We start from the raw sequence: 25388 nt of genomic DNA, 5'->3' as shown, positions 1-25388 counted from the left end.
ATTGGGTGATAATTTATTATCCTTATTAGCTTGCTTGAGGGACATTTGTTTGTATGGTTGTAGCCTTAAAAATGCCCAATCACCTACATCAAAACGTCTTTCACTGTGATGCTGATCTTCCTATTGTTTCATTCGATTATGTGACTGGAGAACTATTTTTTAATACTCGATGACCTGTTTGAAGCAGCGAAACCCTAGAATTCAAAGTTTTGATACCAAATTCTATACAACCAGATCATAAAATAAAATAAAATATAGATCAACGACTTGAAAATTAGCCTCTTCGAGGGGTTAGCCCCCTTTACATCACAAAAATGAGCAATTCTTGGATGATATAAATGATAATACCTCCTTGGTATATATAGGAGTCTAAGGGGTCACAACATAATCATAGCCAACATTACAATAATAATGTAAGGGCACAACAATAACAATAGTGGACTTCTATAGGGCACAACAATGGGCACAACAATAACAATAGGGGGGCTACACTAACAATAACATTAAGGGGGATACACTAATATTATAGGGACCTAACACCAAACAAGTTTGTCCTACTAAATTTCTCCTATTTTTCTTCCATTTGAGAGATAATAACTATTGTTAAAAAATTTAAATATGGAGAAAACATAAAAAGGGAAAAGTCAACAATCTTAGATGGATAAAAAAATTGGCTAGAGGATTAAATCCTTACTCTAAAAGTTACTACATGCTTACAATTAGGAATACAATATACACGCAAGATTAAAAATAAATAAATAAATAAAATAAATCTTTTTTCTCACTAGATTTCCTTCTATAGGAAGTAGAAGTTGGCCTTTGAGCAAAATTACACTAGTGAGAAAAGGGCACAATTGAGTAGAAATGGAAACTTCTCAGTGTTGTAACCTTCAACTCATAACTCAAAATGAGACACAAGTACATTCATTGGAATGCTAAGTCAGAGGAGATTATTTTTGAAGCCTCGAAATTTAGATTAATGAATTAGTTTTCTTCATAAATTGAGATGAAGAAGGACATGTAGACTCACTAATGAAAATGTTGACAATATGCATATTTTCTACCAATAATGTCACATGCCCATTTTACAAAAATTAAGGGTATAGGTAGAATAGATCAAGTTTGAACATAAGTTCCAAAGATATGGAGGATACATATGGAACCCACAAACATGAGGAATTGAGGGGTCTCAATATCAACCTAAGAAATGAAAAAACAATGGGTATAGGAGCAAGGTGGAGCTAGGATAGTTGGTGGAGACCATGAAGAGTCTAAAGATGGAAGTATTGATTTGTAAAGTTAACAATGAGAGAATAGTAAGAGTTCAAGAGGAACATAATCATACAAACACTCATTTGGTACAAATTCTAAGCCAATTACAAACGAAAATAAGGGTTGGATTAGGATTAAGATATGAGGAAGAAGGTAAACCTATTGCAAGAAAGGAGAACTACATTAGATCCACGCTCACAAGAAGTGTTAGTAGAACTCATTGATAAAATTATTCACCCACATATTTAGCTATGAAACTATATACATCTACGAAATCATAGAGCAACCCAAAAATTTCCCCATCATGCATCATAACGGAAGGCTTGAATTGGATACTTTGCAAGGAGGGCCTAGGAAGCTTAAATCACCAACCTTTGACGGAGAGAATAAGAAGGGAGAAGGGGCTAAGGCCTGGTTTATAGGAATCAAAAATTATTTCTAGCTACACAATTATTCATCCAAATTGGAAGCTAGAATTGACATATACCATATTCAAGAGAAAGCTTTTATGTAATGGCACTAGCTAAAGAAAGTCAAGAAAATTAATTGAAATAAAATCTCTTGGGATTAGTTTAAATGGTATTTCCAACAACATTACCTTTCATAACACTATTATGATAAGAAGATGCAAGAGTTCTTTAAGCTCAAGCTAGGGCACATGACTCTAGAGGAATATCAAAATAAATTCATAGAGTTATTGAGGTATGTGGGATTCATTAAGGATGGAAATGTTAAAATTCATAGATTTTTGAGTGGATTACTATCATTTTACAAGGATAAGATTTAGGTTGATGAACCTAAGACTCTAGAGGAGGCCAATAGGAAGGCCAAGTATTTATATGAGCATAACAAAGGAATAACAATGGCACTGAAGTTTTGGAGAATTGAGAAGACAAATAAACTAGATCAAAAGAAGAAAGGATTCAAGCCACCTTTCTTCAAGAATAACTCTATTTTATACTAACTCAGAGCAAATCCAAAATGGTAAAATCTTTGGGGAAGCAAGAAAGACACCAATCAAGTGTTAGGACTATAAGGAAGATCACATGTATATCCATTGTCTCCATATAATGAACCTAATGAAATTACAATATTTAAAAAGCCACTATAGTAATAAATATGGGCAAATATAAATACTTAAACCTCATCACTATATATATATATATATATATAATCTTATTAATATTACAAGGATAAATCTAAGCCTTCGTATATTTGGACTAGTAAGTTTTTAACCAATAATTATAATATTATTCCTACATAAAATATGACTTTATAACGTGACCTATACCAATACATGACGGTACACCAGAAAAGCATACTCCATACACCTGTACTTAAAAAACCGTAACTAAGCTTATGGGGACAAGTGCTATCCTCAACCCTGTTATAATTACAAATTTACAGACTAATTAACTCTTATTATACCCGCCCATGGCATGGTATATAGTGATTGACCTTGCTCCCACTGGCATTAGTTTTAACCAAAACAATAAGCTTAATATAAAGTATTTTTGATTCATATCCTGTTAAATAATTTTTCGGCCTATCGGATATTGACAATGTTGTTCATACAATTAAGAGTCTTATTGTCAATGATCCTTATACTTGGATGTAAACTCAGGACATATATCATGTCATAAATCAAAATTCGACCGGTCAGGCTGATTAATGCTAGCATTAAAACATAAACATTTTATGTGAACTACTTTGGAAATATATTTGGTGTGTTTTGCAACATGATGGTGTATTGTTGCCATTTTCCCTGTGGCGTATTGCTTCCATGTGCCTCCTGCATGCGTATGTGCTTGTTGGCATGATGGCCGACCAATGACCGGTGGTAAGGCCATGATTCATGGACTGCCATAATTGCAGGATACACAAAGCATGGGTTCGCTGAAGAAGCATTAATAATGTTTTCCCAAATGCAGTGAAGAACAAATGTCCAACCCAATCAGTTCACCTTTTCCAGTGTTCTTCAGGCTTGTCCGAATTTGGGAGCCCTCAAGGCCATGCATGAAGTGATAATCACCAGGGGTTTTCAGTCTAATGTCTTTGTGGATAGTGCTCTTGTCATCCATATGCAATATATGGAAGTATAAAGGAGGCACATCATCTGTTTGAAAAAATACCTCAACGAAACATGGTGTCCTGGGATTCCATCATTGCAGGGTATCCTTTTCCAGTGTTCTTCAGGCTTGTCCGAATTTTGGAGCCCTCAAGGTCATGCATGAAGTGATAATCAACAGGGTTTGCAGACTAATGTCTTTGTGGATAGTGCTTATGTCATCCATATGCAATATATGGAAGTATAAAAGAGGCACATCATCTGTTTGAAAAAATACCTCAACGAAACATGGTGTCCTGGGATTCCATCATTGCAGGGTATCCTTTTCCAGTGTTCTTCAGGCTTGTCCGAATTTTGGAGCCCTCAAGGTCATGCATGAAGTGATAATCAACAGGGGTTTGCAGACTAATGTCTTTGTGGATAGTGCTTATGTCATCCATATGCAATATATGGAAGTATAAAAGAGGCACATCATCTGTTTGAAAAAATACCTCAACGAAACATGGTGTCCTGGGATTCCATCATTGCAGGGTATCCTTTTCCAGTGTTCTTCAGGCTTGTCCGAATTTTGGAGCCCTCAAGGTCATGCATGAAGTGATAATCAACAGGGGTTTGCAGACTAATGTCTTTGTGGATAGTGCTTATGTCATCCATATGCAATATATGGAAGTATAAAAGAGGCACATCATCTGTTTGAAAAAATACCTCAACGAAACATGGTGTCCTGGGATTCCATCATTGCAGGGTATCCTTTTCCAGTGTTCTTCAGGCTTGTCCGAATTTTGGAGCCCTCAAGGTCATGCATGAAGTGATAATCAACAGGGGTTTGCAGACTAATGTCTTTGTGGATAGTGCTTATGTCATCCATATGCAATATATGGAAGTATAAAAGAGGCACATCATCTGTTTGAAAAAATACCTCAACGAAACATGGTGTCCTGGGATTCCATCATTGCAGGGTATATGCTGAATGGGCATGTCTACGAAGCCCTAAAGCTCTTTCAGGAAATGCTGGAGTGAAATGTGATTTCCTGGACAACGATGATTGTTGGGTATGTGCAAAATGGATTACTTTAAATTAAGACAATGAACTTAATACAAAGTTTTTTGGATTCATTTCTTATTAAATATTTTCTATGCTTATCAAATTCTGACAACTACTTTAACTTGCTGCTCATATAATTTGGGGTCTTATTGCAAGTAATATCGAGGCAGGCATCGTTTTCTGATATAAACTTAGGATATAGATCAAATAATTTTCTATGCTTATCAAATTCTAACAACTATTTTAACTTGTTGCTGATATACTTTGGGATTTTATTGCAAGTAATATCGAGGCAAGCTTTGTTCTCTGGTATAAACTTACGATATAGATCAAAAGTAGAGGAGCAATGAGCTTGAATAATACTAGCCTAAATACTAACATTAATTTTTAACATTTTATGTGAAATGTGAAATACTTAGAGCATGTTGTTGCTATACTTGGTGCATATCACTGCTGAGGAGAGTATTGTTGCCATCTTCCCTCTGTGGTTGTAGGCATGTGGTTGTTGGAAGACATGAGTGTTGTTAATTGCAAAGGCGAGGGCAAAAGGTCTTAAGATGGTGTTGGTAAACAGGGTGTTGTTGCTTATTCCTCTATATACAATGCTATTGGTGTTGTTAGTGGTGTTGGTTTCCTACAATGACTAAACTATGTATGGCTACTGGTCCAGAAAAGAAGTAGGGTGTCATATCTTCTTGCCATTTATCCACTGTCACTTACAACCCCCCCAATCGTTTTTATTCTCAATAGGTTCCGGTTCTCAATAGCCAATAGGTTTTCTTCCCAATAGGATACTTCGTTACAAGAGACTTCGTTACATCGGCTCTCCAGGCTACCTACCCAGGCGAGGGAAAGGCTATCCAGTTACTAAATATATATTTTCCATTTCCTTATAGGCGGTTCTGGAAATGTTGGCCATATATCCCTTCTTCAAATTCATCTGGCCAGGGAATAGGATGCCAACACATAGATCTGGGGTGTGATGTGAGCAACAGAGGAGACATATGCTAAACCAGGATTATTGTGGTAATGGAGGCACTATGCACTAGTAAAAGACATAGTGTGAGTTCCCCGTCAGGATTTATATGTTGGCCCTCCATTTGGCAGACAACCACTCTAATAAGAGTCTCATTCAACAGATGTTCATGCTTCAATCCCAAATTGAAAACTTGAATTTGACCAATATAAGGAATTGACTGATAATGGATTGAAATCCATTGGATAACATTCATTTTCTTAAAATTATTTTGGTTAATGCCTTTTTTTGCCATTTTTTAAAAATGATTTTGGTTAATGGCTCTTTCTACCTTGCAGGTGTCTCTGCACACGATATTTTCATGTTGTTGGTTGTTGTAACATTATCTGATAATATTTATTTCAAGAGGGCATTTACTTCTTGATATTGTGCAAGAGATATCATTCTTGATACTATGCAAGAGATTTCATAAGATAAAGCGATTACAAAGCAATCACATATCCCACATCACATCATATTAACTTATATTTCTAAATGATATCGTCAATTTAAATTATGTAATATAAACTAAAAACTTAAATCTATTTAAAGATTTAAAGTTTATGTAATATAAACTGAAAACTTCAAGCCATTTATAATAGACGACAACTTCAGATGGTGCCTCAAAATCAAGTTTTGCATGAAAAGAATATTTGTTTTCACATATCCAAGTTCAGAAATAGTAATAATAAAAAAAGCATTTTGGATGAAGTGAAAAAAATGCAAGAAAGTCACAAAGTAACCAACCAATCCATCATATCTAGAAGGTATTCCATCTTCATGCAGACTTGTTAATTTTGATATTGAAAAACAAATTTAATAAAAATATTCATCTATGAATTCAACTTTGAACAACTAATTAACTTTTATTAATTATGATCTTGAAAAACAAATTTAATAAAAATATTTATCTATAATCATTGATTACACCATTTTCAATAAACATTCGTGACACCACATGTATACTTTTTTCTTTTTTCCTTCTTTTTTTTTCCTTTTTTCTTTTTTCTTTTTTTTTTTTTTCCGGAGAAAAAAACGAACTTTTTATTGCTATAAAATGTTACATATACATTTTGCAGCTTTCGTTTGCTGTAATACTTATGTAAGCCTACAAAAAATTGTTCAGAGACTGAGCTTGGCCTCTTCAAAAGAGGAGATAATAGCTCCCTTTCTCCATGTTTTCAAAACGCATCCATAGTTCCTTGTGTTTGATAACTGAAATCTACATCTTGCTTCTTTCTCCGGGCTTCCTCTATCAAGGAAAACAACCCTAGATGAAAAAGATTGCACCAAAAAACAAACAAAATACATGAAACATGTTTCAGATTTCAAATATGTTCCAAAAAACAAAAACAGTGATGTCAGATCAGCCATGTGCCATGATTATGTATTTTGAGCATAAGGAGGCTGGTCCGACAAATGGTCTTCTCCATTGATTTCTTCCACTATTCTCCAGCGGCCCAGAACTTGTTGAAGACCATCTTTAGAAAGCTTGTTTGCCGAGTCATTTCATTCCCTGTATATATGTTGAAAGATAATTTCAGGTGCTGTATTTCTTCTAAAAGAGGATGCAAAATATAATTATGACAGCTGCTTTGACCATTTATCCATTTGATGACATTTAGTGAATCCCCAAAAATCTGAACTGTGAGGGTGTTTTTGTGTATCAGCCAGCATAGAAGAAGCTTGAGAGCAGATAGTTCTGCATAGTTGTTGGAGCCACTTCCCAAACCTATGGAAGCTTTTAGGGAGTGACTTTTGTTTATGTGGATGATTATGCCTGCTCCAGCTTTATTATTTTGGGAGGCTCCATCAAAGTAAGCCCAAGGCACTCCATCCTTGATTTTTTCTTCTTCAACCTTCCGGGGCAGCTTTTCTTCCTCTGAATCCGGGATATTTGTGTAGATAGATGAACACTGAACAGCAATTGATTCCACAGAAGTTTCCTTATCCTGGAAAATGCTTCTATTCCTTGCAATCCAAATGCCCCAGCATATAATGGGAGGAAGATTCCTTAACTTCCGAACTGAGTTTTGGTGCCACCACTTGTGCCAAACTTCGACTATATGGTCCCCTTCCCAGGATATCGGCATTTGAATATACTTACCCACCTCCAACCATACTTTTTTTACTATAGGACAGCCAATGAACAAGTGTGCCATAGTCTCTGAATCATTTTTTCATAATGGACATCTTCCCGGCCCTTGTTTAAATCTAGCTTGCAAAATGTCCCATGTGGGGACTTTCCCTTTCAAAATACACCAGAAAAACAGTTTTGCTTTAGCAGGGCACTTTAGCTTCCATATCGATTTCACCCACCAATCCAGGTCTTCCCAACCTTTTTTGGTCATGAGAAACTTATATCCAAATTTTGGGGAATAGCTACCAGAGTCAGCATAAGCCCATACCAGCTGATCTGGTTTGTCCTTGAGCCTTACATTTGACCTGGAAAGTTCTTTCTTGTAGACCTCCCAATCATTCCACCAACAGGGGTGAAGATCCAATTCCTCCACTGACTTCCAAGCTTGTCACCATATGGTTGAGAATCCTATTTTCTCCACCTGATTTAAAAACAAAATTCCTTTGGAGGCAAGGTGTCTAATCAGGCTAGGGGGTATAGCATAATTCTCGTTACAACCCACCCAAGGGTCCCTTCCAATGCGGATGTTTTCACCATTTCCAATCTGCCAGGACAAACCTTGTTCAATAAGTTTGAAGGCATCGATAGTCGCTTTCCATATTATCGACACATTCCCTCCTTTATTTTCTGGATTTCTAATCCAATCTTCAAGAGGATTGGGATCAATGTATTTCCCCTTTACCACTTTTGTCCAAAGGTTTTCCAATTTGATGATTCTCCACCCTGATTTTGCTGCCAAAGAGGTTCCAAAGGCAGTAATATCTTTTATTCCCCATCCTCCCCATTCTTTTGGTCTTGCCACCTCTTCCCAGGCAATCCAGGGGAGCACTGACTCCTCCTTTGATCCTGCCCATAGAAATCTGCTGCATATTCTTCTTATTTTTTCCAGGATTCCTTTGGAAACCCAGGTCAGCGCGACCCAGTATACAGGAATTGCTAGGAGGACTGATTTAATTAAAGTTAACCTTCCTGCTCTGGAGATCCATCTAAAGCTCCAATGTGAAATCCTAGCTTCAATCTTTGCTACTAACCAATTCCAGTCCTGTTTTTTATAATTATCTGGTTTCAACCAGAACCCCAGATATTTGAAGGGGTCCCCAAACTTAGTTACCTCTAAAGGAAGAACAGCAGTAATCTGGCTTATCTCCTGCCTATTTAGGCCTTCCATTATGAGCTGTGATTTCTTGTAATTGACTTGCATCCCAGTTGCTTTCATGTACAGCTCAAGGATCTCCTTTATCTTTTTAAATTGACAGGCTTCCATTACTGAAGAGTAATATATCGTCTACAAACAGGAGATGTGTAATAAAAAGTTTGACCGCCACCTCCAGGCCTTTAATTGTTCCTTCCCTTTGGGCTTTTAACATTAGCTGACTCAGCCCTTCTGCAACCAGTAAAAACAGTAAAGGGGACAATGGGCAGCCTTGCCTTAGGCCCCTTTGCCCTTTGAAGAACGGAGAGGCTGCCCCGTTTATAAGCGCCGCAAACCTGACACTGGTGATGCATCCCATAACCCAGTTGATAAAATCGATTTTGAACCCCAGATGAGTTAATAGCATTCGGATATAGGTCTAACTAATTCTGTCATATGCTTTTGACAGATCAATTTTCACCACTGCTCCTTTCTTTTTCATCAGTTTCACACTATGAATTGTCTCCTGGGCTACTCCTATAGCTTCGTGTATTTGGCGCCCATCCAGAAATCCAAACTGTTCGCTTGAGATGCATCTGGATAGAATTGGTTTTAAGCGAGCAGCTATCGTTTTAGCTATGATTTTATAAACACTGTTGCATAGTGAAATGGGTCTAAAATCTTCAAAAGACTCAGGGACTTCTTTTTTAGGAATAAGGGCTATAAATGTTGAGTTAAAAGGCGCATATATCATACCTTTCCTTTTGGACTCCTCAACCACATCAGTTAGTTCTGAGCCAATCTGATCAAAAAACTGCTGAAAAAATTCTATAGGCCACCCGTCAGGCCCAAGACTTTTATCTTTTGCCATAGATTTTATTACATTCTCCACTTCTTCAGAAGTGACTTCCCCCAGTAAGCCTTTCGCTTCTTCCTCCTCCACATAACGAGGAAAACTTTGGGCTGTTCTAATAACCTCTGCTAATGTAGGCTCTCTCTGCTCAGAAAAAAGGTTTTGAAAGTGGTTCCTCCCCATGTTTGAGAGCGATTCAAAGGTATTTGCCTCTCTTCCTTCTTCGTCTTTTAGTGTCCAGATAGTATTCATTATCCTCCTGTCTTTCGCATAGTTGTGAAAAAAATTTGTATTTTCATCTCCATCCAATAGCCATATCGCCCTGCTTTTCAACCTCCATTCTTCTTCTCTGTCCAAAAGAATTTGGCTTCTCTGCTTTTCTAACAACAGAATCCTGTCCTTCGCTTCCTGAGATTCATATCCATTTGAGTCAGGTTTTTCTAGTTCCCCAAGCTCCATGTCGATACTGATTAAAGCTTCGTTTTGATTTTGCTTCCTTTTTTTAGCCTAGTCCATTGTGACCTTCTTCATCCTTTTCAGATTTTCCATGAAAAGGAAACTCTTATCTTCCATTACATCCCTGCTTGGATGTTGCCAGGTTTCATTGAAGAGTTGTCTAAATGATTCCTCCTGCATCCAAGCAGCATTGAATTTAAAAGGTGTTGCTGGTTTAAAGGGGGGCTTGGATAGTTCAAGCTGGATAGGGAAGTGATCTGAATTTCCTCCCTCTCCTATCCACTGTCGGAACATCGATATTCTGGAAGCAAGATCCTCACATAAAAGAAATCTGTCTAGTATTTTAGCAACTCGGGCTTCACCTGTTCTATGGTATCTCCATGTAGGCTTTAGCTTTGACAGATTTGCATCAATCAGTTTATGCGAGGTGAGGGCATTTTGAAAGAAATCCGATAAGGGGTCTTCTCTAGCTGAGGGGCCCCATGCTTCTGCATTTCCAATGGAGAAATTTAGATCTCCTCCTACTACCAGATTTTGATCCCTCATCACAGATTTAGCCAGGAGGCTGTTCCAAAACGAGACCCTCTCCTGGCCTGGCCCGTATATATTTAAGATAGACAGAGGGCTGTCGAATTCAGGGGACAAAACTTCCATCCCCAAGCCGTGATACATACCCCACGTATTTAACAGCGTCAATCTTCCTTCTCTGAATCCTACAGCCACACCTCCTGAGTGACCATTTGAGTCCAATGCTTGAAACTGCCACCTCAGGAACAAAGAGCATAAAGATGTCACTACTTCTGAACTCAATCCTAGAGTTTCCTGCAGCATGAGAAGATCAGGGTTTTATCGCTGCACCAACTCCTTCAAAGATAGTTTTTTGGGTTTACTGGCTAAACCCCTACAATTCCATGAGAGACAAATCATTTTGGTATCTCCTCACAGGGTTTCGCCGCTCTAAGCACCCCAGGAATTGACAGCTGTTTACCGTCCTCCACATCATATTTTTCTTTTACTTGAGCTTTCGATAGAAAGGACTTCCGCCCCCTTGACTTCTTCCTAGAGGTCTGAGGAACCTCCATACCTATGCCTCCAATAGGTTCTCTGGTCGCCGGTCTTTTGTCAAGGGAGCACAAGTTGTAGTGACATTCCGGTTTTGGAACAGGGATTTTAATATCGTTTTTACTGATAGCTTTTGAGGTCCCTTCACAGTTCAGATTGATTTTGGGGATAGATGCAGTAATGATTTCAACCCCCTCTTGTTCTATAGATGCATGATTATGCAGATTTGAAATAAAGCATGCCTCTTTTACTTCGTTTGGAGAATGCAAAGGAGGAGAATAAAAGTCCAGATGCATACCCATCGAGCCTTCATGAACTTCTCTTAATGCTTCTGGATCACCCTTGCTCGAATAGATAGGGGGACCTTCTTCAGCTCCCTGACTCATGTTCTGTACTTGCTCCAAAGCCCTCTGTTCCTCGATCCTTTCCACCTCCATGGCGTCCTCCACTTGAGTCGCTTCTGTCCTGGGGGTTATCTCAGCTCCTTTTGTTCGCATTTCTTCTTCATCTTTCCTCTATTTCCTTCTGCGCCGAAACCCGAGGGGCAGTCCCTTCCCAAATGGCCATACTCATGGCAACTATGGCACCTGAAAGGCAGGTGTTCATAGTCCAACAGCTGATCAAAGACGAGGTCTTTATAGTGGATTTTTATGTTTCCTGGAAGACCTTTCCCAGGATTGAGGCTTACCAGTATCCGAGCCATTGCTTTATTTCTTATTTCTACGAAAGACATGTCTACTTCCAGGTAGGAGCCAATTGTATTGCCTATAGATCTAAAGACTGATTCGACCCATAGAAAGGGCGGCAACCCACGAGCGCGCACCCAAACTGGGAATGAGTATACCTTCTCTCGCTGAGCGTCGAACAGAGGAGTCCATCGCCTAAATAGAACGGGTCGTTTCCCAAAAGCCCAATTTCTCACCAGTACCCAATCCACCATATCCTTCTTGTCAAATTGTATCATGAACCATCCTTTTGCTAGCACCGAAACTTTGAAGGAATTCCCTGAATCTGCTTGCCATTGCTGATCTGCCCAATTCTGGATGAATTGTGCTGAAAAATTCTTCCCTCTAGCTCGTCCAACCAAAGTGTTTTCCGCCACTTCCATTACTTCCTCGATTTGGACGTCCACTCCAAGGACCAGATTTGCTTTTGTGCTTTTCTTAATTAGTTTCTGTTTCTTTCTCTTTTCTCCAGTCTGCTTGTCGCCATGGGCCTCGTCTCTTACTTTTCCATCAACCACCCCCTCTGTCTCTTCCTTTTGCTGCGCTAAATCCTTCTTTCCTACAAACTCAGATCCTGGGAGGATCACAGCCTCACTGGCCCCCACTACCTTCCCAAGTCCTGCTTCTTCGTTTGCTCCTTCCTTTAACCCTTCCTCCTCTGGCTGCCTTACTGTAATGCTTCTCGATCCATCCTTCCTACGACCCTCCTCCGCTTTGCGACCCTCTGTCTCCGGAGTCACTCTAGGGTTTGCCTCGGCCCTTGCTAATGTAGATCTCGTTACGGCGTGCGGTCTACCTTCCTTATCCGGCCCTAGATCCGCTTTAAGCCCGTCGATTGTGCTTTTCGAGAACCAATTTTTAGTGCCTTGGCCATAAACTACATCTTCCAGGCCTCCAGAATGATACTGGGCATGAGCTAGGGCTGTTGAATTACTTACTTGAGATAATCTGAAATCTTCGGTTTGAGGGAGCTCCTCCTTTAGTGATCTTTGTTCTTGGGGGTTGAGATAGGCCTGGTCCTCCTGGATTCTCCACGTTACCAGCCCCAACCTTCCTTTCGAGCCATCAAGCGAGGTAATATTGCTCCACGATTCATTTAGATCTGGGTTCTCCTTCAATGTCTCGTGAAAACTGCTTGCTCCAAACAAATGTTCTAAGTTTTGCGTCGTTAAGTACTTACCCCAAACCGACAGAACATCTTTCGGTTCAGGGTCAAGCTCGACCATTTCACAAGAGTTTACCATGTTTAATCTGCCTGATTAACTGCTTAAGCTCACCAGCACAGTCTACTTTGGTTTCAGATACAAGGTAATGCCTCGGATTAGGCAGAGGTCACGACAGCTATGTCGCCCGGTTGACAAACCCAGGTGGTTTCCTGAAGCCAGGGTCGCAATGTCTCCAGCTGTTTCCGATCTACACCCTTTGTCCGTCCTCGCGCCGTCTCGGACCTTCCGATTCTGACAAGTGTCTTTTCCTGGCGCCTTGGATCGCCAACTGCACCATCCACAGGCCTCCTTTGCCTGCGACCGCTTCCCTTTTCGCTCCAATCCTTGCCGTCTAGCCTTAAGCCCTCGGCTCTTTCGGCCGCAAGCTTCGCTCCCGCAACCATGCCCTAAGGCCTGTGGTCTTTCTCCCCATCAGAGCCCCTTTATTAAAACCGACACCACATGTATACTTATTCACTTATTTTCATATATTAATGTATTCGTATACTTGACTACATACATATATGTGTGTATTTAATAATATATACCATTTTTTTCGAAGTGATTTATATTAATTGTTAAATAAGTAGGTCTCTCATTCGAGAGACCAGACCATATTTAAAATATATTTTTTTAGAGAATGATATATGAAAATTAATAAATATAAAAGAAATCATAATATAATTGTGAGATGACTATAATCGCAGAAATTTAAGGTTGATAGTATGGAGATGGGTTATAATTTTTGGTAATAGAGGGCACGTTTAGGTGGAAAATAAGAGAGCTTGATCGAGCAATTTAAGCACTCGATTGAGTCATTATTAAGCGCTTGTTCGAGCTCCTTGAGCGCTAAAAAAATAGCTCGATCGATGGTTAAAAACAAACTCTTAATCAAGATTTATGGCTCGATTGAGTTATAGTGCTCAATCGAGCCTGTTTTTTTATTAAAACGCCTCCCCGCGCTCTGTGTGCCATTTTGCATAGACCACGGGACAAGTAATAACTTGACCGAGCACTTTTGCGCAGCTCGACTGAAAGTATTGGAGCTCCATGGAGAAATTGGAGCATGGCACAATCCAACCAACCTCGCCAACAACCATACCAACGTCCCAGAGGATCAAACAAAAGTAGGTATTCTATCATTTTTTTTTTGCAAAATTAAATAAAGTAATTTGAAGAAAAAAATACTTACCATACAAAAACAATCAAAGAAACCCTTCAAAAAAAACTTAGAAAACCACAAAAATAACCTAGAAAAACCAAAAAAACAAAAAAAACAAAAAAAATAAAAAAAAAAAAAACCCTTCAAAACATCCTAGAAAACGACAAAAAACAACCTAGAAAACGCTTAGAAACCACACAATAACTATAATTTAGGTTTTAATTTTTTTTTCTTACTTGCAATTGTAGCATGCTTTGTTTATTAAATGCAAGTTTTCTGATTTTGAATAGTGAAAACGTTATTTTCTAATTATTTTAGGTTTTAAAATTTTTCGTTAGGAATTTTGTGAAATAAATTTTTCAAATATTTTTATTTTTCTTTTTTGTTATTTAAAATCTATTTTAAATTTCTAATAAATTTGATGGAAAATATACCCTAAAAAAACCTAAACAAAAAACAATGAAATATAACAAATAAATAAGTAAATTAAGAACTTAAAGATTGACATGATCAATATAGTTGTTCATAATGAATTTCTATTTATCTAATAATTTTTTTATTTTATTTTAAATTTAAATTAATTTATATCTTAAATATATATATATATATAAAACAAATATAATACAATTAGTTTAATATATATATAAACATTTAACTTAGCTATATATAATATTTAATTATATATATAATTATAACACAATATAACTATATTATTTAATTATAACACACACACACATATATATATAACATAATATTTTATAAAACATTTTATATATATATATAAACATAGAATTTTATATTATTTAATAGGTATAGCATATAATTATTTAACATAAAATACACATATATATATATCATGTAATATAATTATATAACCGGGTATATAATTTAACTATTATAACTATAACATCATTCATATATATATATATATATATATATATATAACATAACATGTATTGTGCATAACTATAACTATGATATTTAAAAAAAAAAAAAAAAAAAAAAAAAAAAAAAAAAAAAAAAAAAATATAAAAAAAAAAAAAAAAGTTCATGTTTCAACAATGCATCATCGATAGATACATTAAATCCATTATAAAAGGTGTATTTGGTCAAGTGAATAAAAGCATTTTCAATTGACTTTTTCTAATGTGTACCATATTGTTTCATTATGTAGTGTGCTATACAAGAAACATTGTCTTCATGTGCTTGCACCTAGTACATCTCATTTGTTAAAGTCAAACATTATAAGAACTTAAAGTCTATTGGAGTATTTGGTTGGCATGAAATTTTATCAGTTTTGTAAATAAGTTATTTAAATTATTTTATATATATTTACATATGTATGCCCTATGAATAATATGCATTATTGTGAAACGAGAAAAAGTGTGAAGATAGATTTGATCACTTCTTTCGATTGTGTTTGCATGGAACTCAATACTTTGGTTGATAAATTATAAAATAATGGACTCTAAAGTTTAGGACTTTAGGCTAGATTATTCTGCTTGAGTTTAGAAAAAAAAAATTTGTCAGCATTCTTTTTAAGTCAACATTTTTTTCTTGGATTAATTTATATGTATTATATGTAATGTTTAGTCAACATTTTTTTCTTGGATTAGTTTATATGTATTATATGTAATATGCAGATACATCCCATATGTGTGCCCCAACTGTAGGCTATTGCAATGCAAGGGGATTTGTTATACATGGTCGGGCTCATGATAGATCACTTAGCCCACCCCGAGTGCATTTTCCACTCATAGATCTTGCCTCTGACGCCAGTTGGAGTGTCAGAGGCAGTGTTTCTGCCTTTGTTGATGATCATGATACCTCTAGTGGACCTTCTTCACCTATTTCAGGTACACCTCTTTCATTTTTAAATCCTCTTTAAACTTTATGTGTTTATGTTTTGAAATTGTCTTTAATTTCTAAATTGTCTTCAACAGATGTGCTTGAATTTAATGTATATGTTATTATTCTTATAGTTTGTTAATTATATATGTTAAATTATGTTTATGATTTGCAAACCCTTAACAGGCCGAATTTGAGGATCACAATGCAACATTGATCCCTTTGTGGGACGATGCTATAACTCATATCACATTGGAGGATGTTAATACTCGACATACGTGGATCACACAAGAGTTGTGTAACATCCCTGCCAGTTCACCTACTGGTCGTAGTTTGTCTTTGATGCTTGATAGCATCGATAGGTTGATCGAGACATACAAGAGGTCAGGACCACAAAGTCATCTCCTACAATCCATACAGAGGATCAAGAGGCATGAGGTTAGAGGCCCACATACTTGGGAGGTGGTGAAAGAGGCTAGCAAGTAAAATTGATGTTCATGGGGAGTTGTTCAACATCCCTTTGGATTTCCCTGCTAGACATAGAGGTCTGATTCCATTGAAATATTTTAGGAATGTTGATGCAACCCCTTTTATGTATGATCAATTCATTAGGGCTTGGGGCTAGTCCCCCACCATGACTAGGTCACCATTTATTTTTCTAAGCATATATATGAAAATTTCTTGTTACATATGAGGCCGAATTATACTAATACCAGATCTCGTTATTATGGATATAGCATGGGACATACCTATGATTGCGAGGGGGCTTGTAGGGACCCTGGGCATTTACCACCACCTTTGAGATTCTTGCCACTACTGTCTCAGAGCATGGTATTACCGATAAAACTAGAGGAGTTGTCATAGCTGAGTGTTGAAACCAGGGAGACCATTGCATATAACATGCATACACCATTGGTTAGCGTGTGTGTTGCATTAGATGGAGAGATTAGGAGACCGCCACCATTGCCTTGTGACCCGCCAGTGCATTTATATGATGTTTTATTTCTCGTAAGTTTACATGTTGACCAACTTTTGACATATGCACGTATTTCCTGTGATGTCATTTGTGACACTTTGAGGGTGCACGACCCGTGTAACATAGACCAGGTACATATATATATGAATTTTTTGACTCTCATTATCAAATTATGCACAATTATTTATATTAATTTTTAGTTTGTATTATATTGCATTTATATTAATAAGTTCGTGATAACATGTAGACATAACCCAACTACATGGATGATCTTATGAGGTCATATGCGGGGGCAATTGATCAGCTAGGCCAAGGCTCCACCACAGCATGTTTCTATGGATTCTCCTCCACCTCCACCTCCACCTCGTAACACTCATGTGGAGGAGAGTCACTGTGTACAACCACATGGAACAACAGTTCAGGTAAACTTTTTTATTCCTAAGAGTTCAACATTTTATTTTTTCAAGTTATACATATATGCTAATTAATTTGTAGACTAATTATAATTTGTCCTTGCCATTGTGTACACAGGCCCATATGCAAAGTGTTATTGATGTCGTTGTTATGTGGACACACCAATGGTATGCTGGATTTAGAGGCACTGATGATACGGGTCCATCGATGTAGGCCCCACTCATTGAGCCACAGGTAGGGGAGCACCAAACCCATATTCATGAGACCCCCATCCTATGTGACTTGTATTTGGACTCGAGTGAGGTCAATAGATTCAAGTATATGTAATTACAAATGTGGTTCAAAATCATTTATTTCCATATTGTTTATTTTGTACAAATAATGATCTAATTAGTTCAAATTTTAATGTGTTATATTGCAGTACCAGCTTATGGACACTTACATTGTGCAATGTAACTCACATAGGAGTTCTGGTGGTACTTAGAGTGGATAGTTTGTATATTTTCAGGCTCGTTTCATAGGACATATTCACATGTGATATAGACTTGAAATATTTTCATACATGGATAGTTTATGGATGTACATGAACATTATTTTATTGTATGGATGCTTATTATTTAAGTTTATGGATGTTCATGTGATATTTGTAATTTGTAGATATTTTCATATTAATAGTTTATTGATAAATTTACTATTTCAGTTTATGGATTTGTATTAATCTTGTTTATTGACATTCATTAATTTTTTAAGTTTATGGATCTATTACATTATTTCGCTAATTTATTTATTTTTCTATATACTACAACTTTTATTAAAAAAATATAACAATTTTTATTTCTAGTTTCATAGACTAAGAAAATAAGTACAATCTTAGGTTATGATGCGAGACACTAACTTAAAATGAGATAAAATATATCATGTGTCAATTTGATATTGAACATAGAAATAATTATAATCATGCTTCATATTGGCTTGTAGAAAGTGTATTTCACTGCAATCAACATGTATGTTCTTACAATTCAACTTTAAAAATAAATTAATTGAATTATAAAGTCATCCATATTTTATATATATATGAAAAAATTTGTGAACCACCCATATGCAATTGCATGGACAACCTTTTTAAGTATTTCAATCAATTTCTTATCTCAAGGTTCAATTAAAAACACAAATAAGATTGAAACAAGTTTTATTCAATTTTAAAAGATGTCATGTAAATAACAAATAGGTTTTATTTAGTATTATTTCTTTTAATATTATCTAGAAGAGATTAGTCATAACATGATATAAGTCAATCATATTGAAATTTAATATATAGGTCAAAAAACAATATATGACAACATTTCTATAATTTTATATAATGTTATCAACTTTTCTAAATTTACAAGTAGTTATCCAAGTATTTCAATCAATTCCTTATGATTGAAATAAGTTTTATTCAATTTTAAAAAACTCAAAAATGATTTAAATAAGTTCTATTCAATTTTAAAAGATGTGGAGATGTAAAAGTTACAAATATAAGTTTTATTCAATTTATTTTGTTTGAGGTTATCTACAAAATCTTAGTCATAATGCACATCGTCAATAATTTTTTTGTGCTTACACTAAAATCAATGCACAATGTTAAACTAATTACCTTGAAATTAATGTACACCATACATCTAGTTACATCAAATAATAAATCAACATCTTCACTAAAACCAATGCATCTAATACAAGCAATCAAATAGGATGAGAAATCAACATTTACACTGAAATCAATGCATCTAATGCAAACAACCAAATAGGATTAAAAATCAACATCTACACCAAAATCAATGCATCTAATGTGGCAAGAAATCAAATAGGATTATAAATCAACAACTACACTAAAATCGGTGCATCTAGTGCTAGTAATCAAATAGGGTTAAGAATCAACATCTACAATGAAATCAGTGCATCTAACGCAAGCTCAATCAAACTAGATTAGAAATTCACATCTTTAATGAAATTAATGCATCTAATGAAAACAATGAAATAGAATTAGAAATCAACAAGTACACAGAAATCAATGCATCTAATGCAAGAAATCAAATAGGATTATAAATCAACGTCTGCACACTGAAATGAATGCATCTGGTGCAAACAATTTTCTTCCCTTTCTCTCCCTCCTCCATCTATATCGATATCTCCCTCCACCTCTCCTTCCTTGTCTCTCTATCTCACCCCCCCAGACACACACACTCTCTCTCTTCATATCTATCTCTCCCTCCCTCCCTCTATCTCTCTATTTTTCCCTCCCTACCCCTTCCATCTATATCTCTATCTCCCAGGTTCTAAGGCATGCCAGTATGTGTAGGGTGCTAGAGTGTGCCAACATGTGTCAAGGAGTGTCAAGGAAACAAAAGGGATAACCAAGCTAAAACGCAAGGAAAAATGAACACATAAGAGGGTTAACAAGTCAGGACTTTACCTTTTAAAAAAGTTGCACGTTAGGCACACTAACAATAGGTTCCAATACCTGCCAAGTGCTAATGCGCGTCAAGTACTAATGTATGTTAATGCAAGCCAAGGTGTTCCAGGGCATTCCAACACATGCTAGGGGAGTTATATGTTGTACTAGGGCATGCCAACATGTGCTTCAATGTCCTAGTCATGGCAATATGTTCTAGGTATAAAGATGCCCCAAAACATGCGAGGTTACAAGGAATGTTAATGTGTGCCAAAGCATGTCATGGTTTTCCAGTAATGTCGAAGAGTGTCAGGCTCTCTCATTAATAGAATTGAACAAGCTTGATTATGTATGAAACTACACACACTATTGGAACTTAATCTAAAGGGAATTTGATAGATAATAAACCTAATAGAGATGAATCATGTGTTGACTCATAGGAAAACTATATTCTCATTACTTGAGCGAAATGGTACGTACTAATTACTTCTTAACAAATTGATTGACTCTAACCACTACAACCTTGGACACATAATGAAAAAAACCATAAAAATGGTCTTAAATATTTATCTTTTAACAAAAAAATATAGCAACAGTCACATAGCATCATCAAAAACTCATTGGAATGATCAATGATGACGAACATTTTTTGACCGTCACCAAAAGTAACCAAAAGAGAATTGGTGAGGGACAATAAAAGATCGTCACTAGAAGTGTCACCAAAGAGATAATTAATGATGGGCCTTTAATGGCCCTCACCAAAAGTGTCATTGAAAATGGATTTGGTGACAAACTTTAAATGACCATCAATATATGCACTTGCAACAACATGTTTTAAGGACCATCACCATATGCAACATTGGTGATGAACCTTAAATGTCTGGCATAGGCATGATCCTCACCAATGACCTTTTTTGTAATAGTGTAGGATTAGAAATCAACATCTACACTAAAATCAATCAATTTTATGTTGCAAGCAATCAAATAGGCATAGAAATCGACATCTACATTGAAATCAATGCATCTAGTGCTAGAAATAAAATAGGATTTGGAATCAATATCTACACTGAAATCAATGCATCTAATGCAAGCTCAATCAAACAAGATTAGAAATTAACATCTTTAATGAAATTAATGCATCTAATGCAAGCAATGAAATAGAATTAGAAATAAACATCTACACAGAAATCAATGCATCTAATGCAAGAAATCAAATATGATTAGAAATCAACATTTGTACACTAAAATCAATGCATCTAGTGCAAGCAATTTTCTTCCCTTTCTCTCCCCCCTCCATCTATATCAATATCTCTATTCATCTCTCCTTCTTTATCTCTCTATCTCACCCCCCAAACACACACACACACACTCTCTCTATATCTATCTATCTCTCCCTCCCTCCCTCTATCTCTCTCTTCTTCCCTCTCTCCCCCTTCCATCTATATCTCTATCTCCCTTTGTCTCTCCTTCTTCATCTCTCTATATCACCCTACAAACATACACATTGTTTCTCCATATATATCCATATATCCCTCCCCCTCTCTCTCTTCCACTTCTCTCCCTCTGTCTCCCCTTATATCTCTCTTCCCTCCTACTCTCCTCTCTCCCTGTCTCTCCATATCCCTTGTCACTCTCTCTCTCCACCTTTCTATCTATATATATATTTCTTCTTACCTCCCTCTCTCTCCCCATCCAACTCCATCTCTCTCTCTCTCCCTCCCTCTCAAGTCCTCTCTCTCTTCCTTTCTCTCCCACCTCCCTTAGTCTCTGCCCCTTGTCTCTCTCTCTCTCTCTCTCTCTCTCTCTCTCTCTCCACTTGTCCTACAACTTTGTTGACTATCTCCCTCCCTCTCTCCTTCTCTCTCCCCTTCTCTACATCTCTCGTTCTCTCTCCCCCTTCTCTCCATCTCTCATTCTTTGTCTTTCTATCTCACCCCCAAACATACACACTCTCTCTCCATCTCTCCCTTGTCACTCCCTCTCTCTCTCCACCTTTCTCTCTTTATATGTCTTGAACTTCTTCCCTCCCTATCTTTTCCTCCAACTCCATCTCTTCAACTCCCACTCTTTCTCCTCCACTCTCTCCTCCTCTCCCTATCTCCATCTTTGTGTCCCCCTCTCTCTCTCCTTTATATTTCAAAAATTTTAAAATACTTTGACAATTTTGTTTTTGTAAGCTTAGCAATACCTTTCATTCATTCATCTATAAATAGGCAAGTTACAAATATATGGTTCATTCGGTGGTTGCAACCTGCCCAGTGGGAAACCAGGTCTATTGGCCACCGAATCACATTATAAGCCATCCCAAACATAAATATTTTAAGTCTTTTTAGCCAAGCCTTATAAGGCTAATAGTTTGGAAACCAACTACTAAACATTAGATTGAAATCATAAATGCTATCCGACATAAACAATAGAAAATAATCCAAAATTGACATTCTTAGCTTCAACCCATTATTCATTTGACAATTCCACCTGAGCAGGATCTTTAGCACTTGATCCTAGTAATTCAGATTGCGACAGGCATGGGATATGTCACTCGATGCAGCTTAGACGGGCATTCTAGTTATGTAACTGACATTGGATAAGTTGGAGCTCATTTTGAATGCCTTGTAGACTCGGCTCGGCCTCACTGTGCACCGTTGTGATGGTGGTCTTAGCTATTTCTTTGGCCACTATGCACTTCATTAACCAGTAAAGATGAATGGACTATCTGAACAGGGTGAGACGTCCACACATGTACCCAAGATCCATGATTATTTCCCCCCGGTCTTTGACTGGAATTTCAATCTCAACTTGTGAATTCAACTCTACTTCCTAATTCACAATCAATTGTTTCAACTACGTCGAGGTCCCTTCACAGTAAGCTTTGACCCTAGCCTAAAGATTCTCAGAATTTATTTTTCGACCCATCTGCCCTGTAGTCCCTTTCCACATAGTCTCTTGCCACACAGTCTCCTGTTGTGCAGGCCCCCTCTGCATCGTCCACTTCCGCACAGTCCCCTACCTTACTGTCCCCTGCAATGCAGTTTCTTGCAGCGCAGTCTCTCGTTACTCAGTACTCTGCCGTGCGGTTCTCTGCTACTCTATCCGACCGGAATATGGATTTACATATTTTCCTTTATCTTCTTGGTGTCTTCTGCCTATTCTTCCTTGACCTGAGGCTCCACCATGGGGCTGAGACTTCACCATGTTTGCCAAGGCAGGGCCCCCTTTCTTCACCATTTTCCCACTTTCCCGTGCTCGTGACTCATCCCATTGTACAGAGGCCAGGAGTGAAGACAGCATAGGCGGACCAAGAATATAATCTCCGAAAAAAAATAAAAATAAAAATAAATAAATAAAATAAAATAAAAACTAAAATAAAAAATTAACTTAATAAATAGCCAAAAAAACAAATGCAACACCAGACAACGTTGCATCCCTTCATAATTCGAACACCCGAGCCAACAAGAATATATAATTAATAACCCTACAAAGGTGGGAGGTATCACCATAAAAAGAATGATGTCCCCCATACTCCCCTAAGACCCGAGTCCGTAGACTTGGGCCTAATCATTTTCCAGAACCCTTGCTCTCCACAGGGCTTGCCCCCATAATTCAAGCTTAAATCAGGAAACCCAATTATCAACATGTAGAGAAAACATCATGATAAAAAACCAAAAATCAGTAAACATGCCCATGAGAGAAATAATATTGCCAAAAAATATAGAAATTGACATCACATAATAGATAAGGCCTATATTGCCAGTCACAGAAACTGCTAATTTAACCAGTGTTTCCTTTCCCCTCTAAGCATGAAGTTTATCCCAAGTAGTCGTTTCCTACCTAGGATACAAATATAGAATTATAACATACTATAATTTATACACCAACCTCGAGCAGATATAGGCAACATTTGGGTATTCCTCTCGCGTTCCCGACGCCGTGAACCTGTAACCAAAAAACTTAGGCTCCTTAAGAAGTTGAGGACTTGATTTTATACGCCGAATATGAGGTCGTAACCCACCTTTGTTCCCACTACCTATAGGTGCCAAGGATTACCAAATTTCATGTCGTGGATCTGCCAAGATCTATGACGCTGCATATTATCACAGTGAATAAACGTGTGAGGGCATGGTGGATACAACCCACCAACCCTAAACATTAAAAGCTCTTTCATGTCAATCAAGCCCAAGCAGGCCTCCAACTGTCGCGCATTCCGTTTGGGGGGTTCTGATTAGGAGCCAACTCCTGGTTCATAATCAGAGTCAATTGGTCCATTCTTGCTTCCCCAATCTCCCGTATCCAAGGCTTGTCTATATTCACTCCCGGGTGAAGAAAACCACAGTTTGCTAAGAAATTCGCAGCTTCGTTTCCATTGCGATGGACATGTGAGGGGATGATATACTCGAAATCTTGAATAAGTTCACTGATATCCTGGATCAAGAGAGGAATCCTCTAACTTTTACTTATATTTTCCCATTGGGACCCCTGGTTAAGATTTTTAATAGTATCAATGACCAAAGAAGAGTTGCCTTCCACCACCATTTTTCTCAGCCCTTCCCTTCTGGTTATTATTAATCCATGTTTAATAGCATTGAATTCATCTTCGTTGTTACTTGAAATGCCACAATCCGAAGCCTATATTTAGATAGGCCGACCTTGCGAGTCCCTGATGACCCCTCCAAAGCTTGCATCCCCAGGGTTACCTTTGGATGCCCCATCGAAGTTTAGCTTGAGAAAGCCCTCCGGGGGGCATGACAAGCGAGAAGGCTATTGGATAGGACAGACCATTAATTTCCAAGATGAGGGCGTAAGAATTTGGGGGGATAAGTTGAGAATAGTCAGTATCCGCACTTCTTGGGGGTAGACCTTCCAATCATCAGAATTCCATTTCTCTGCAAGTATATATTCTCTTATATTTTGGAGTATTCCTTTCCAGATTTCCAAGTGTGTTAGTTTCTTATCCTTGAAAATCCTTTTGTTCCTTTCCTTCCATACTTCCCATAAAAGAAAGCCAAGGGATATACACCAGGCTTGGTTTACCACCGGAGTGGAAGAGATTCCTTTCCTCCAACTCCCAACGGTGTATCGAATACTGGTATTGTACAGGTCTAGATGACTAAAAAGAGCATCTATATTTTGCCAAAGCCAGGCTACGAAGGGGCATAGATTCAGGAGAAGCTCTATGGTTTCAGTCTGAGAGACACACATACTGTAGAAAGAGGGCCCATGGATTCCTTTCTTCTGTAATTGGTCCTTGGTGAGAATCTTGCCACTGCGCACTAACCACAGGAAATACATTACTTTTGTCCGAAATTGTCTCATCCATATTTTCCTTCTGAGTGGATTGTTCTAATCCGGATGCTCCTCTGCTGCCAGTTGGTAAGCTTATTTTATGGTGAACATACCTTTAATTTTATAGCCCAACCTGAGAATGTCTTGTCCTTCTAACGATGCAATTCTTCTATTGTGCAGCTCGGAATCAAACACCTCCCATTGGTTTGAGTCGGGAGGGTTGTGCCAGTCTTATTTCGTTTTCCACTGTCTCCATTGATTCCCAGGGGTCGGGTTCCAAAACTGATTAACCGTCAAGTTGTGG

At 37.4% G+C, this 25388-nt stretch overlaps 1 long non-coding RNA gene across 1 annotated transcript; it reads left to right on the top strand.

The window, feature by feature from the left end:
* Nucleotides 1-17220: 17220 nt before the first annotated feature.
* LOC149251698 (uncharacterized) lies at nucleotides 17221-17906 on the top strand. The gene is made up of 3 exons (XR_016266007.1): nucleotides 17221-17381; nucleotides 17491-17607; nucleotides 17795-17906. It is a non-coding gene; the product is annotated as an uncharacterized LOC149251698 (long non-coding RNA).
* Nucleotides 17907-25388: the final 7482 nt, after the last annotated feature.

This window comes from Pinus tabuliformis, chromosome 7, assembly GCF_031772625.1.
Source record: "Pinus tabuliformis cultivar Carrire ecotype Pingquan chromosome 7, CPIR1, whole genome shotgun sequence".
NCBI lineage: Eukaryota > Viridiplantae > Streptophyta > Pinopsida > Pinales > Pinaceae > Pinus > Pinus tabuliformis.
The sequence above is the reverse complement of the archived record's forward strand: the minus strand, read 5'-3'. Positions and strand labels throughout refer to the sequence as shown.